Raw genomic sequence first — 14,479 nt, 5'->3', positions numbered from 1 at the left:
CCATTTATAAATATTCCATTTATCAAGTTCAAGAGTCAGATCTTTTTTCAAAGAGAGTGCACCTCTTAAAATACTCCTTTTCATATGTGTTTCATGGATTATTTTTTAAGCAGTTGGTGTCTTACTACAAAGAAAGCTTCAGCAAATCCAGATCCAAAGTACAAAGTGATCATAAGTAGTAACTTCTACTTGTTTTCCACTAGAATAGTAAATACTTCCCTGGACCCTCCTCATAGTGGCTCCTACGCACCACAGGGGCTGTGAACCTCCAGACAGTCTGTCCCAGCACAGCTCTGTCGGAAACTGTGAAAGGCACAAAGACTGAAGGTGGAAGAAATGGAGGCAGCACACCAAGCTTTCCTTTCCTCACGACCTTGTTCCCCTGTGTCTAGTTTAACTTTCTGAATTAACTTTATAGCTTGAGAGAAAGAAAATGTGATTAAAACTTGCAGAGAATGCCAAAGATTGACTCATTCTATTGAAAATTTTTGGATCACTTATGAATAAAGTTAGATAAAGGTTAAGAAAGATACATACTTCACATCACTGTAATATAGAAAAAGAAGACACTAAAGAATCGAGAAAAGCAGTTTTTAAACTTTTAAAAAGCAATGTAAGCCATTTTCAAATAAAACATTACACAGAAACTCAACATTTATCAAGGAGAAAAAGTGAGGCAGCTGTAGCTGAAGTAAAGCAGAAACTTCACAGCCTCATACCCTCGAGTCTCAACCTCACTTCTGTGAAAATACAGCTCACAAACACCGGAAAGTCAATAAATTCGTCAATTTACCTTTTTTCAGTGCTGGCTTTATACTTACCTCTTCTGTAAGACTCACCTTAAATCTACCTCCTTTACAAAGCATTCTGACTTAATCAAGCTGGAATTAATGTTTCCTTCCACAAAAGTACCATGGAGGTTATATTGTAAACTTAATTTCCAATATTTCTAGTAGTCTACATTTTACATATATCATACAGAGACACACACTCCACAACCTTCATTTCCTGATTGAAAGCTTCTCAGATAGTGGACATGTTTCTTAATCTATATTCATAATAATTTTTCAAATAGAAGACCCTCAATAATATACAGGGGTAAAAGGTAGGTTAATCAATGGCTAAAGAAAAAAATGTTTAAAATCTTCTAATGTAAAGAAATAAGACTTGGATTGATACCAATCCCTAGCTGCTATCTATGAAAAGTCTGGAGCAGAATTGTTGTCCAATTCCCAGTGCAGATGTGGCCCCTTAGGGCTGTTCAAGTTCTGTGGAAACTTAAGTCCATTACTTTAAAAAAAAAAAAAAAAAAAAAAGAAGCAGATTATGGGGTGATAATTAATTTTAACCTCCCCTCCAGATTTTAAATAATTTCTATCCCATTAAGAACATTTCAGTTAATAAAAATTGGTGAGGCAGGAACGTTTGCAACATCCTCCTTACAATGTACTTGAAGTATTACTATATAATAAAAGTGCCTTAGGGTGACACAATGGCATTAGTGCTTTGTGCCTTTCAATGCTTATGTGAGTTATAAACATTATATTCCAGGAAAACGCTTTGTGTCTGACTCTATCTGGGTACGGTTTAACTCACCATTGCTGTCCCCTCTGCATTTCATTTTGAATCTTGTCCAAGACTATGGAGAGAACATTGCAATAGCCTGGCTGTGCAAAACAGCAGGAGCCCTGAGCAAAATTACATCATTCCCTAAAGAAATCAGGGTAAACTTCTTTAAAATTGAAAATGAAATCAGTTGCATTAGTATTATACATTTCAAGTGTTCAAGATAAAAACATTTCAAACTGAGGATGACCAGAAGGAAGCAAGACAACTCAATGCTAAACATTTGTTGTTTTTTAAGTTGATTTTCTTTTTCTCCTTCTTTTTGGCCATACCGCGCAGCATGTGGGATTAGTTCCCCGACCAGGGATCGAACAGGTGACCCCGGCATTGGAAGCACAGAGTCTTAACCACTAAACTGCCAAGGAAGCCCTATGCTAGACATTTTAATAGTTTTTTTAAAAAGACCCCTGGGCTTCCCTGGTGGCGCAGTGGTTGAGAATCTGCCTGATAATGCAGGGGACACGGGTTCGAGCCCTGGTCTGGGAGGATCCCACATGCTGTGGAGCAAATAGGCCCGTGAGCCACAACTACTGAGCCTGCATGTCTGGAGCCTGTGCTCGACAACAAGAGAGGCCACGATAGTGAGAGGCCCGTGCACCGCGATGTACAGTGGCCCCCGCTTGCCACAACTAGAGAAAGCCCTCGCACAGAAACGAAGACCCAACACAGCAAAAATAAAAAAAAAATAAAAAAAAAAAAGACCCCAACCTCCAAATCCCACTTAGAGGAATCTTTTCTCCATTATCTCCATGCCACAAGAATAACTGGAGGTGGGTGGCAGTGGACATAATTTAAAGTACTGGTGACTATAGACAAGATGTCCCTTTTGTTCAGATAAAGAGATGCTTATCTGAGATGAGTCCAAAGGTCTCAAACCAACAACAACAATTAATGAGACAAAAGAAGTTCTCTCTCTTTTTCTCTCTTATTCATTCATTCAGAAGGCATTAACTGGAAATCTACTATTCCCTAGACACTGCTACGTAGATATGGCTTGAGTCCTAGGAGTTCCAATCTTTGGGAGAGAACCAGTAAAGTACACTAGAACATGATTCAAACTAAAGTAGAAGTGAGAGCACATAGGAACCAAGAGGCTCAAAGGCTGGTGATACAGACGGTGACACAGAGGAAGTGATATTTGAAGAGGGTTTTAAATGATGCTTTTGTTAGGTGAACTTGGGGAAAGATGGGGACACAAAAGGAAAGGAATTAATCAGAAAAAGAACAGCATATATAGAGATAGCAAAGCTTAAAAAGTCATGGTGTTTGGGAACAGAATAGGGGAAAGGAATATCTGAGATATATTCCTCCTGTTCCTTACGTAAGTAATCTCATAAGAAAAGTATTATTACTCCCAAATGTATATAAAGAAACAAAGGCTCAGAGAGATTAACCTATCTAATATAACATTTATAATAAGTGGTAGATATTATAATAGGTAGGGAGATGGAAGTGTCACTAGAATTGATGCCAGAGAAGGGGAGAAGAGAATAGAAGACACAGGTAGCGACTATGATGTAGTGCTTTACTTTATAGGCAACAGGGGGAAATGGAGAATTTGAGGAATACAACTCTGGCAGCAGTAAAGAGTAGCTATTTTCATTTGATTCAGCTTTGGCCTTTGTAAAACAAAGGGAACACTTCCTAACTCATTCTACAAGGCCAGCTTTACCCTAACACCAAAAACAAAGATATTATTTTAAAAAAACCCAAAAACCTACAGATCAATACCTCTCAGGAACATAGATGTGAAAATCCTTAACAAAATATTAGCAAACCAAATCTAGGAATGTATAAAAAAGAATTATATACCATGGCCAAGTAGAATTTATCCTAGGTATGCAAGACTGGTTCACCAACACTTGAATGTGAATAAATGTAATCCATTACAACAATAGACTAAAGAATAAAAAAATCATATGACTTTATCAACTGATGCAGAAAAAGCAGCTGACAAAAACCAAATCCCAATCATGATAAAAGCTCTCAGAAAACTAGGAACCCAGGGGAATTTCCTCAATTTGATAAAGAGTTATCTACAAAATACCTACAGCTAACATCATACTTCATGGTGAGAAACTGGACACTTTGCTCCTAAGACTGAGAACAAGACAAGGACGTCTTGTCTCACCATTCCTACTCAACACTGTTTTAGAAGACCTAGCTAGTACAAAGACAAGAAAAGGAGACAAAAGGTATATAGATTGTAGATATGATATTATATATAGAAAATCCAGAAGACTCACCAAAAACTGTGAGGGCTAATCAACATACCCAGTAAAGTTGCAGAATACAAAATCAATATATAAAAATCTGTTGCATTTCTAGTCACTAGCAACAAACTGTCAGAAAGAGAAATAAAGGGAAAAAACCCTGTAATTGCATCAAAAAGAATAAAATATCTTGGAATAAATTTAACCAAGGACGTGAAAGACCTGTACACTGAAAATTATTAGGACATTGATGAAAAAACAGAAGACATCAAAAAGAGGAAAGATATTTCATGCTCATGGAGTGGAAGAATTAATATTGTTAAACTGTCCATACTACCCAAAGCAATCTAAGATTCTATGCAATCCCTATCAAAATTAAAATGGCATTTTTCACAAAAATAAAACAATCATAAAATTTGTTTGAAACCACAAAAGACCCCAATAAACAAAGCAATCATGGGAAAAAATAACAAAGCCGTGGCATCATGCTCCCTGATTTTGAACTATATTACAGAGTGATAGTAATCAAAACAGTATGGTATTTGCATAAAAACAGACATATTGATCAATGGAACAGAACAGAGCCAAAAATAAACTCATGACTATATGGTCAATTAATTTATAACAAAGGAACCAAGAATACACAGAGGGGAAAGGACAGGCCCTTCAGTAAATAGTGTTGGGAAAACTGGATGGTCACATGCAAAAGAAAGAATGAATTTTGATCCCTATTTTACACTACACACAAAAGTTAACCTAAAATGGATTAAAGACTGGAATGTAAGATCTGAAACCATAAAACTCCTAGAAGAAAACATAGGGGGTAAACTCCTTGACATCAGTCTTGGCTATGATTTGGAATTTGACACCAAAAGCTAAGGAAAAAAAAGCAAAAATAAACAAGTGGGATTATCTCAAACTAATAAAAAGCTCTGCACAGCAAATGAAATCATCAACAAAATGAGACAACAACCTCTAGAATGGAAGAAAGTATTTGCAAACCACATATCTAATAAGTTAATATCCAAAATATATAAGGAACTCCTACAACTCAACAGCAAAAAAAGGCTCCACAAACAAAAACAAAAACCCAATTAAAAAATGGGCAAAAGACCAAATAGACATTTGTACAAAGAAGACATACAGATGACCAACAGGTACATGAAAAGATGCTCAACATCACTAATCATCAGAGAAATGCAAATCAAAACCACAATGAGATACCACCTTATACCTATTAGAATAGATATTATCAAAATAAGAAATAACAAGTGTTGATGAGGAGAAAAAGGAACCCTCCTGCACTGCTGGTGGGGAAAAAAATTGGTACAGCCACTGTGGTTGAAGGTTTCTCAAAAAATTAGAGATAGAACTACCACATGATCCAGCAATTTCAATTCTAGGTATTTATCCAAAGAAAATGAAAACACTAACTAAAAAAGATACATGTGCTCCCACGTTCACTGCAGCATTATTTACAATAGGCAAGACATGGAAGCAACCTGTGTCCATCTACAGATGAATGGATAAAGAATTTGTGAGATAAATATATATATATATATATATATATATATATATATATAAACACACACTCACACAGAATATTATTCAGCCAGTTGTGACAACATGGATGGACCTTACAGGCATTATACTAAGTGAAATAAGTCATACAAAGAAAGACAAGTACTGTATGATCTAATTTATTTGTGGAAACAAAACAAAACTGAGCTCATAGATACAGAAAACAGATGGGTGGTTGCCAGGGACTTCTCTGGTAGTCCACTGGTAGAAGAATCCGCCTTCCAATACAAGGGACGCGGGTTCGATCCCTGGTCGGGGAACTAAGATCCCATATGCCCGGGGGGCAACTAAGCCCACACGCCACAACTTTTGAGCTTGCACACCTCCAGGAGACAGCCCACGTGCTGCAAACTACAGAGCCCACGCACCCCGGAGCCTGCACGCCACAACTAGAGAGAAGCCCACGCACTGCAATGAAAGATCCCGCTTGCTGCAACTAAGACCTGACGCAGCCAAGAAAATAAATTAAAAAAAAAAAAAAGATTGGTGGTTGTCAGAGGCAGGGGATTGAGGGTGGATTAAATAGGTGAAGAGGGTCTAAAGGTACAAACTTCAAGTCATAAAATAAATAAGTCATGGAGATGTAATGTACAGCTTGGTGGCTGTAATTAATAATAATGCACTGTATATCTGAAAGTTGCTAAAAGAGTATACCTTAAAAGTTCTCATCACAAGAAAAATAATTTAGTAACTGTATGGTAACAGATGTTAACTAGACTTACTGTGGTGATCATTTTGCAATATATACAAATATCAAATCATTATGTTGTATACCTGAAACTACATATAATGTATGTCAATTATACCTCAGTACAAAAAAAAAGGAAAGAAAATTACCGATGAGAAAAGAAATCAAAGAATTTCTAAATAAATGGAGAGATAGTCTATGTTCATGGACTAAAGACTCACATCGTTAAAGTTTCTTCCCAACTTGGTCTATAGATCTATAGATTCTTCCCATCTTTACCTATAAATGCAATGCAATCCCAGTCAAAATCCCAGCAAGCTGTTTGTAGAGACTGAGAAACTGATTCTAAAATTTATATGGAAAGACTAAGGACCTAGAATAGCCAACACAGTACTAAAGAAGATGAACAAAGTTGGATGAATCACACCACACAATTTCAAGTATTATTATAAGGCTACAGTAATCAAGACAGTGTGGTACTGGTGAAAGAATAGATATAGATCATTGGGACATAAGAGAGAGCCTAGAAATAGACCCATACAAATGAAGTCAACTGATCTTTGACAAAGAAGAAAGCTAATTCAGTGTTGAAAGGATACTCTTTTCAACAAATGTTGGTGGAATAACTGCACATCCATATCTTTATACCCAAAATGGATCACAGACCGAAGTGTAAAGTGACACGATAAAACTTCTAGAAGACAACAAAAGAGAAAATCTAGGTGGCCTTGGGTGTAGCAATGAGGTAGAAGACCAAAAGGATAATCAATGAAAGAAAAAATTGATAAGCTGGACTTCATTAAAGGTAAAAACTTCTGCTCTGTGAAAGAAACTTTTAGAAGAATAAAAGGACAAGTCACAGCATTGGAGAAAATATTTGTAAATCACATATCTGATAAAGGACTTGTACCTAAAATATACAAAGAACTCTTAAAACTCAACAACAAAAAGAAATAATCCAATAAAAAAATGGGCAAAAGAACTGAACAAAGACCTTGCCAAAGAAGGCTTAGAGATGGAAAATAAACAAATGAAAGGATGCTCAATATCATATGTTATTAGAGAACTGCAAATTAAAAAATAATGAAATATAACTATACCCAGTACAAAGGCTAAAATTAAAAAAATTTTTTTTTAAACTGACAATACCAACTGCTGGTAAGGATGCAGGGCAAGGGGAATTCTCATTCATTACTGGTGGGAATGCAAAATGATACACTTCTGAAGACAGTTTGCCAGTTTCTGACAAAAGTGAACATAGTCTCACCATGTATTATGGGTTGAATTGTGTCTCCCCCCACCCCCTACCAAAAGATGTATTGAAGCCCTATTCCCTCAGTATTTCAGGATGTGACCTTATTTGGATATAGGGTTGTTGCAGATGTAATTGGTTAAGATGATGTCATACTACAGTAGGGTGAGCCCTTAATCCAATGTGACTGATGTTTTTACAAGAGGAGAAGAGACATAGACAAAAGGAAAATGCCCCATGAAGATAGAGGCAGGGATTGAAGTGATACACCTACAAACCCAGGAATGCCAAACACTGCCGGCCATCACCTGAAGCCAGGAGAAAGGCATTAAACAGATTCTCCCTCAGAGCCCTCAGAAGGAACCAAACCTCCTGACACCTTGATTTCAGACTTCTAGCCTCTAGAACTGAGAGGATAAATTTCTGTTGTTTTAAGACACCAAGTTTGTGGTAGTTTTTAATGGCAGCCCTAGGAAACTAACATAACAATCCAGCAACTGGACTCCTAGATAATTACTCAACTGAGTATACCCACACAAACACCTACATAATCCTCAAAACTGGAAGCAACAAATATGTCCCTTCATCTTGGTGAATGGAAAAACAAACTGTGGTACATCCATATAATGGAATTTTATTCACTGATTAAAAGAGCTATCAAGCCACAAAAAGACGCAGCTGAAACTTAAATGCATAGGCTAGGTGAAAAAAGTCAGTCTGAAAAAGCTACGAACTATATGCTGCCAATCATATGACATCTGGAAAAGGCAAAATGATAGAGTCATTAAATACATCTTTGGTTATTGGGGGTTTTGGTCTGAAGGGAATTAAATAAGTGAAGCACAGGGGATTGTTTGGGCAGTAAAACTATTCTACATGATACTGTAATGGTGATTACAAGACATTAAGCATTTGTGAAAATCCACAGAAATTTGCATTACAAAAAGTACATTTTGATGTATACAAATAATTAAAAAATAATTCAGGAGGTCAGAGGGTCCCATGATGGAATGGGAAGTGTGATACAATAATTTAAATGTATTATAGGTATATGAAACAACCTCACTGAATAGAGTAAAGGAATAAGGTCTGACTTAAAATAATTCTGAAAATGAATGGAATCTGTAAAAATAAAGGTAAAAGGAACTGTACCTAAGCACTGTACTCTAGTTGATAATTTTCCTTCCTGTCGGGGTACAGGTTAATAATACTGAAACCACCACGCATGTATACTAGAAGTGCATAATTAATTAAATGAATGGCAGATGGTGGGAACTAGGATACTCAGTGATGGAGTAGGAGGATATAGTTAAGCAAGGGAAGAAGTTAGAATGACCCATGTGGTGATGGATTAGAACTGGAGACATCAACAGGAACTCATGTTTAGCTTAAATACAGATACAGATGGCTACATAGATAAATATTCATAAATATGTACATACACACGCATATGTAAGAACACATGCATTTATCTCCTTGCTCCGTCAGCTGAGAGGATCTAGAAGAAATGACACCCCGGTAAAAATGAGTACACCTAGCACCTAGATCTGGTTCTAATATCTTTCTCCAATAGAAAGAACCCGGGTATCCTGGAGAAATGCGTGATTCAAGTACTGGGGTAGGAAATATACAGGATAAGACTGGAGCATCTTGTAGTGCCAGAAAGTAAGAAAATGCTGAAAAGCCAAAGAAAACAAAACACAAAACCCCAAACAGAACAGCCTACAATGAAGGGGGCAATTCAAAGGGACACAGGAGTGAATTCAAAGAGCTCCCAATGGCCAAAGGTGGAACCATTTTAGCAACAAAATAAAGTGAATATCTGTGAGTCCTACTGATATGAATACAAGATAAAGTAAGTGAGTGAACAAATGAATTCTGAATAATTTATGTATTTATTTATTCTGCCTTTAAGGAAGTAGAGCATAAATCCCCATTTCTTAAGTATGGGCTGCATATAGTTACTTTCCTTCAAAAAATACAGTATGGGAAGGGACCAAAAAAAAAACAAACGCAGTAACTTTACAGGGGAAAAACCTGACAAACATTACATCAAACCAGGTGATCAAGATTAACATTAACAGTGATAAGTCATATTGATATTATGTACCTTTGGTATGACATGATGACAATGGCACTTAACCTCTGTGGTCTTCTTGCCCAAAACCCAGTACCTCAGTCTGATCATGAGAAAAACATCAGACAACATATCCCAATTAAGGGACATTTTACAAAATACTGAACCATTAACTCTCAAAACTGTAAACTTCTTCAAAAACAAGTAAAGTCTGAGAAACTGTCACAACCAAGAAAGGCTATTGGCTATCTGTCATGTCTATTTAAGACATGGCTACTAAATGTAATGTGTATACCGGATGGAATCCTGGAAAAGAAAAAGGACATCAGTGAAAATATGAGGAAATCTAAATGAAGTATGGTTTTTAGTTAACAACACTAGTATATGAATATTGGTTCATTAATTGAGACATTACTAATCTAAGTAACTAGTAACGGGGGACTGGCTTTGAGGCATATGAGAACTCTCTGTACTATGTTCACAATAATTCTATAAAACTAAACCTGTTCTAAAATTTAAAACTTATTTTTAAAAAAGGACATTCAAAAAATAGTAAAGCTGGCCTTAAAAATGAGGAAAGGAAGGAAGCAGTCAAATGATACTGATTTAGAGGAATATAGACCGTCTCAGCTGCACAAATGCCATCACCTATATCATTCAGCTTCATTCATTTGAGCACTATGTCTTGCAGATTCTTCTGTACTTAAGAATCCTGTTTCAAAACACAAAAAGTGGGTTTCCCTGGTGGCACAGTGGTTGAGAGTCCGCCTGCCGATGCAGGGGACACGGGTTTGTGCCCTGGTCCGGGAAGATCCCACATGCCGCGGAGCGGCTGGGCCCGTGAGCCATGGCCGCTGAGCCTGCGCGTACGGAGCCTGTGCTCCGCAACAGGAGAGGCCACAACAGTGAGAGGCCCGCGTACCGCAAAAAAAAAAACACACACACAAAAACACAGAAAGTCTAGTACCTGGAGACTTTGTATAGAATAGCAATAATGGACTTGGGTGCTGAATTATTTTAGGTTAGATATCAGCTCCTAGCATGTTCTAGCTGTATTTACTTAATATACCTGTGCCTCAGCTTTCTCGTCTGGAAAATGATGGTGGTAATAATAATCATAATACTCTGTTGGGTTGTCCTGGGATGAAATAAATTAATACATGTAAATCACTAAAACAGAACCCGGCACATATGTGTTAATTAAGTATTAACTCTTTAATCAGTCCATTCATTCAACAGAAATGGACCACCAACAAAGAGGGGTTATGAATCAGAAAGAGTAAAAGCTCAGAGGGGAAAGTATTCAATTCAACTTGGGTCTGGTAAAGGGGAACAAGGATTTGTAGAAGCAAATGGAATAAAAATTATCACCTCAGCTCACTTTGTCAAACCAAGGTAGGCTTATATAAAAGGAAAACTAAAATTCTTCATGTCTAGTTTAATTTCTTTGTCCTCAAACCTATAAAGTTAATGTTGGCAGAGACTATATCACAATATCAATTTTAAGGTCTTCTGATAGAAATAATCTTCCCGAGGGGGTTCTTCAGCGTTTCCAGACACCTACAGATTTCTGCCTGCAGAGAAAATGACAAGGCTTTTCAAACTTCAGCCTACAGAAAAACTTCTGCGAGCACTCAACAGGTTCCACAGCCTCTCCCCTCCAAACTTCTCTTCTAGAGAAGCACCTTGACCAAAAGAAAAGCATCCATAATGACAACTCTATGGTCTCTGTTCCAAATATATATCTATTAATCCCAAAATAGCCACAAAGTAAGCCAAGCCAAGTAGCTTAGCCTTGACAAATGGTTTCCTTTTCTTTTGAAAAAGGAAGGAAAGCAATACTTTATTTGGTATACCATCCCCCAACTCCAAATGTTTTCTCAAGTAACAGGAAGGAAACTTAGGGAAAAGCTGGGGGTGGGGGCAGGGGCGCGGGACTTAAGTAGAGTACTAACAAAAAATGTCACATAAGAATCTTCTGACTTTGATAATAGATTCAATAGACAAGACAGAATCCATGTACTGACAGCATTTTGTCTATAAGGACACAATTATTAGGCTGTTCATATAAATCTAGGATGTGAATCCCATCTTCTTAAGTAAAAATGAACATGACAAAAATTTTCTAAATGCTCGGTTTCTGCAAAGAATAATAGCCTTTAGATACTTGACAAATAAGGTAGTAAGTATATAGGTTTGATATTTTCCTCATGTATATTGAATTAAATTACCTGTTTTGTGTTAATATGAAACTATTTTTCATATTTAAAATCTTTTTATGAATAAAAATTTTCAATAATTTTCAATAGAACAAGGACACAGTGGTTAAAAAATTATTAAAGAACAGTAAAGATAATAGTGCAACAGCCTCACTACAGACTGTGACCTAAATTCGGAATACAAATTCACAAGTTTCTGTATATTTACTACACGGTTCTTGAAACAACGCTTGACTACATTAAACCAAGAAGGGGGAAAAGGATTTAAAACAGTTTAAGCTAAGTTTGCAAAGTTAGTTTTATTAAAAGTTGTAGCTTTGTTGGTTATCTGAAATATAGTTTTATAATTGAAATACTCAATGATCACACAATTAGACAATTAAACAGAACTTGTCATCATTCCCATTTTAGGTTAATGACTACCTCGTATACAGTAGATAGATTACCTAATTCCACGAAGATTGAATACATTAGAAAAAGACAATAGTAGAAAAATACTAGAAGAGAGGGGAGTTATTCCAGTGAAGGAAGTCATTTGCTTCTAAAGCTATGGAGGAAAGATCACAGCAGACAACTAAATTACACAATACTCTAAGTGGGTATTCAAGCATCTTAAAAAAAAAAAAAAGTAGGTTCAATAACAGAGATGTAATATTGCTCTCCTAAAGCTTTTAGCTATTTGATGAGTCAAATATTCATTATATCAAAAAATACATATTTTTTAAAATAAATTTATTAATTTATTTTTTTATTTTTGGCTGAGTTGGGTCTTTGTTGCTGTGCATGGGCTTTCTCTAGTTGCAGTGAGCGGGGGCTACTCTTCATTGTGGCGTGTAGGCTTCTCATTGGGTGGCTTCTCTTGTTGAGGAGCACGGGCTCTAGGCACGCAGGCTTCAGCAGTTGTGGCACATGGGCTCAGTAGTTGTGGCTCGTGGGCTCTAGAGCACAGGCTCAGTAGTTGTGGCACACGGGCTTTGTTGCTCCACAGCATGTGGGATCTTCCCGGACCAGGACTTGAACCTGTGTCCCCCGCATTGGCAGGTGGATTCTTAACCACTGTGCCACCAGGGAAGCCGTCAAAATATATTTTTTAATTTAAAAATCAAAACTTGGTTGACCTCCAAATTATAAACTGCATTTCCTCCTATGACTTCACTACCATTTTGTGATAAGAGCAAGAGAAGGAGAACAGTATTAGAAAATAAAATGAAGGTCAAACCAGAGTTCATGTAATTTACATATATACAAGTTTCCTTCTACTTCAAGACTTTTAATTTACTCACTTTCATCCACACTAACTCAGTAAGATTCCACAGAAATGGCATTTCAACTCAACCAAAAACAGAGGATATTAGTGCTGTTGAGCTGTGATCTTAGAATTGTACATCATTACGTTACTTCTGTGGCCTGTTTTTTGTACTTATGTGTAAAATTGAGGATTTTTCCTTAATTAACCTTATTGATAGGATTTGACATAATAAACCTCGGAAAGTCAAATAGTTGTAAAAGAATGAGAGTCTTTAAAATGCTGGTGAAAAAAAGGAGATATGAGGGACACAAAGTGGAATCTTCTTTTAAGTACTGAGAAAATATTAAATGGTTCTTTTAAATTTATTAAGTAAAAAAATAAGAATGGTTTTGAAAGACAAGCACAAATCACTCAACATGTGACAAATGTAACTGTAAATAATAGGAGATGAAAAGTGATTGGTATAAAGAAAAACTCTTGTTGGCTAAAAGGTTCATCATGAACTCATCATGCACAATCCTTAGTCTAATGTCAATTGAGGAGAAGACAGGAGTTTGTTGGAGAATATAAAAGTTAAGAAGAGTTAAGGTGCTGATCAAATTCAATCCATGAATGATTCTGCACATTTAAGGCCTATTCAAATCTCTACAACATCAAATTGAAGAACAAGGTAGCAATGCAATGTCATAGCCACTAAGATGTTCCCCATGAATTGCTTGGGGAAATTATCAAGATAATGTTACACATTATGGTATATTTCCCGTGGACATAAAACTGGTCTGTTTAAAAAAAATTATTGATACACACATCCATACATATATCACACACACATTTTATACATATTATATAAAATGGTTATGCCTAGTTTGGAGGTTGGAGGATGAATTTATATTCCTATTTGGTGAAAACATATTCAGGGATTAAAAACATAAGCTTCTTCTAGTCATTTTGGACTCTCAAATTTATAAATTTATGAAGATTCTTTTGGAATGCATCCTGTTCCAAAATAGAAATTTCTACTGTTTTCCAAATGTCTATGTCCTGTCTCTTTAATTACACTGTTGAAGTTTTTCACAGGCAATGACTGTTTCTAACTATAACATCTAGTCTAAACAAATGCCTATAGAATGAAGAGTTCAAACTAAAAACTTCAGTAATTATAAATCAGCATGAACTAAGAAACCCTATATGAACCTTCTGCTTGGCAATCATGTGCATATATACTCTTATTCATTTTTTTCCTGAAGAAGAGAGAGTGGAGATAAGCCACTGGTGAGTCTACATGTAACTAAAACTAAAAGACAGTTAATTGCGAGAATCTTTTATGGTTTCACTTATATTTTTAAAAAATTCAGTATCCATTTTCCTCACCTCTATTATATTTTTAAATGTATATGTTTTGCTGTTATCCTTAAAGACATCATGAAAACAGCAACACATTTTCCAAAATGATATTAAAAATTAGAACTTTATTGATCTACATCATTCTGAGAATGTATGTAAAGAGTATTGTAGTTTATGTAGCAAGAACTTCCATTTCAGTGAAAAAACCTGAATATGAATGTATACGAGTA

General features: G+C 36.1%; 1 protein-coding gene across 2 annotated transcripts in view; it reads right to left on the bottom strand.

Moving 5' to 3' along the window:
• Positions 1-14,479, bottom strand: part of ZRANB3 (zinc finger RANBP2-type containing 3) — a 261,258-nt gene that overhangs the window by 135,190 nt on the left and 111,589 nt on the right. The window lies entirely within an intron of this gene.

This window comes from Delphinus delphis, chromosome 7, assembly GCF_949987515.2.
Source record: "Delphinus delphis chromosome 7, mDelDel1.2, whole genome shotgun sequence".
Taxonomy (NCBI): Eukaryota; Metazoa; Chordata; class Mammalia; order Artiodactyla; family Delphinidae; genus Delphinus; species Delphinus delphis.
The sequence above is the reverse complement of the archived record's forward strand: the minus strand, read 5'-3'. Positions and strand labels throughout refer to the sequence as shown.